Below are 3,048 nucleotides of genomic sequence, written 5' to 3'. Positions count from 1 at the left end.
CACAAGCATATAGTCTGAAACGTCTACAGTGGTTGATGTGCAAAGTTTAGCCAAGTGGTTATCGAAGTTGGATGTTTGTTCATTTTTTCCCCCAAGGACTAGAAATACGTTATTTTTTGAATTTCCCGCGCTACCAAGCTATTGTAAGCTTACTACTAGCGATATTTGCGTTGTCGAAATGGTGTGTAGTTCTGGTTCTACACATCTTGAAAACGTAAACGTAATACTTGGGTCGATATTATATGGTTGTAGTGGTCAATTTCAGGTGAGCCCACTTTATTTGGCTTGTCAGAGAACGTTAGCAACATCTATCTGGCTAATACTGCTGAGCCCCAACGTCAGCCTAGAAAGCCAGGCCTCAGTTAATTAGCCGCCTAGCTTACTCGGCTAACGCAAGGGAATCAAAGCAGAAGTGAAGTGCGACAAGATCTAAATGCACATCGCTAACTTGCTTAAAAAATGGGCACTACAGTATAGTAAAATGAGGCAATGTCCTGCATTATTTTGGTAAAGCATAGCTGTTGCTGCTTCGGTTTTCCCATTGTGGTAACATCAATAGGTTTTTTTGAGTAACTTGCTCACGAACTAACTGCACTGTCCCGTTCTTGTAGAGCTATTGTTAGAGGTTAACGAAGCCTTGTCGTCAAATTGGTGAATTTCAAAACGGTAGCCTACACGTCGTTGTCTTCGGCTACTCTGTGATAGTTCGGGGTTTTGCGTTGCTCACAGCAATTGCATCTTCATTGAGTCATGTTGGTGTTCATGTTTACTCTTAAACGAATGCGCGAGTCATTCTTGTTCATCGGAATTCATTCTCGCCAGTTACATGCATGAGTTTAAGTCTTCCTTCGCTTCATCATCTTCATAAAAGAGTGCCTTCGTGCCAAGAACAGACGTGCAACTGTTAACGATGCTGGCTGCTGCGATTTCAATGTCTTATCTTCCCTGTTGTCGGGACGAGACACAGAGTGCCACTACGACGCTCTGCCACTGCGAGCTAGAATGCTGTAGTTCCACCAGTCTACCGAACTCTCTCCCCCCCCCCCCAGATTTAGCTCACAATTCTGACAATGATATAGAAGTGATGCGCTTGGTGGGTATCCTTGTGCCTATTTAAGGTTAAGTGTGTGAGTGAATGTTAATTTTTCTGTTGCTCTTTTAACTTTTTTTGCAGAGGTTGCTGGAGAGGTATGCAGCAATGGTCTGGAGGAAAAAAATAGTCACATGGACTGGTGTGCATTCCAGTACTTGAAATGGTAAGCAATACTGTGCCTTTACTATGCTCACTCACTGGTGATCATGCACTAAATGGGGATACATCTATCTGAACTTTGGGAGGAGGTTCAGACTCCCTTGGTGCCAAATATAATCGTTTAAAAAAATCCTTTATACCTCATTCAATCAAGCTACTGAATAAACCGGGAATAAGAGAGATTGAGTGGGACAAAATGGACCTCTGCAGCTAGTGTTGGTACTGCTGGTGGGGATGGAAGCTAGGGTAAAAGTTGGGAGGGGGATATGTAGACATGAATGTATCCCTGTTTTTTATCCAAATTATGGAATGGATGTAACCTAGTTATTTATTGCAGGGTGAAGGTGTGGTTGGTTGTAGGACGGTGTGTGTGTGTGTGTGTGGGGGTACTGAGCTGTGTGGGTGTGCGTGGTCGAGGGGGGGGGGGGGGGGGGGGGGGGGGGGCTGGTGTCTGGACTGGATTGGTCAGGGGCAGTGGGGTTTAGGGACATCCAGATTTAGAGTTTACTTGAGCTACATTATTAACTGCACATTGAATGTGTGAAACTTGCTGATGTAACATGTTACATTCAAGGGTTCATTGGGCTAAATGTGGTTAAAATCATTGACCTGGGTTTACAAAGCTGGGCAATGTTGGGCACTTGTTTCAGACTATTGAATGAGAATGTAACACAATGCTTAACATGAAAAATAAAACCCTTCATGAACCAACGGTGTATTTGGCCCCAAACTAGTGGCATACCCTTCAAGTTTCAATGGGTTAGAGAGTTAACATTCTTTTTACTTTACTTTTGCAGATGCTGTTGCTCAGGCACATCCAGGTGCGAGGATGGGGGAGATCCGGATGTCGCTAAATAAAAGAATCTGTGAACTGCTTCACCAAGAGAAAAAGAAGTCCATGGATAGGCCTATGAGCCCTCTTGTTGACCTTGAGTGACTGAGGCTGCGGGCGGTCTGCCCCTGAATTCACCTTCACTTTCTTTTCTTTTTAAAAAAAATATATCTGAAGGTGTGTGTGTGTGTGTGTGTGTGTGCGCGCGCGCGCGGGTGTGTGTGTGTGGGCGCGGGCACGCGTATGTGTTTGTGTGTGTGCGCGTGTGTGTGCACGTGTGCATGTGTGCCAGTGCTTTATGTGAGGTGTTTCGCTTACCGGCCACAGCCACAGTTTTTGTTTTGTTTTCTTTTTGTTTTATTTGGGTTTTTTTGTTTTGTTTTATTTGGTTTTTTTTTAAGAATTTTTCTGCTTTTTCATTAAGTACAAGTTACTGGCCAAAGTGGGAGACTGAAATTGTTACTGGCCACAGGCAAGTTTCACCAGTATTTGGCCTGTTGGCCGGTGTCGTTGTCAAGTCGTTTCCCTGCCTGTCTGCCCCTCTGTCTCTGCATGTGTGAGCGGTGGTGTTAAAGGGTCGGTTGGTTTCATGTTTTTAATAAACCAATGTCAACAGTTGAATGAATTGAATTGATGTTTGGTCATTGTTGTAATTACATTACTTCATAAATGCCTTGTATAAAGTACGTTACAGTATATTGTGTAGTGTAATGCAATACATAAGTCAATATATGATTTAATTAATAAGCCATATACTATGGGATATAATCCAATATATGCAACAGTATACTTTACAGTATAATGCAATACATAAATCAATATAGGCCTATGATTCATCAATAAGCCATATATTATGGGATATAATGCAATACATTAATCAGTATATGATTCATCAATAAGCCATATATTATGGGGTATAATTCCATATATGCAGTAATATACTGTACAATATAATGCAATACAT

At 42.2% G+C, this 3,048-nt stretch overlaps 1 long non-coding RNA gene across 1 annotated transcript; it reads left to right on the top strand.

Moving 5' to 3' along the window:
• Positions 1–1,172: 1,172 nt before the first annotated feature.
• Positions 1,173–2,714, top strand: LOC134461754 (uncharacterized). Its single transcript, XR_010037393.1, has 2 exons — positions 1,173–1,256; positions 2,050–2,714. It is a non-coding gene; the product is annotated as an uncharacterized LOC134461754 (long non-coding RNA).
• Positions 2,715–3,048: the final 334 nt, after the last annotated feature.

This window comes from Engraulis encrasicolus, chromosome 13 (genome assembly GCF_034702125.1).
Source record: "Engraulis encrasicolus isolate BLACKSEA-1 chromosome 13, IST_EnEncr_1.0, whole genome shotgun sequence".
In the NCBI taxonomy this organism is placed as follows: Eukaryota; Metazoa; Chordata; class Actinopteri; order Clupeiformes; family Engraulidae; genus Engraulis; species Engraulis encrasicolus.
The sequence above is the reverse complement of the archived record's forward strand: the minus strand, read 5'-3'. Positions and strand labels throughout refer to the sequence as shown.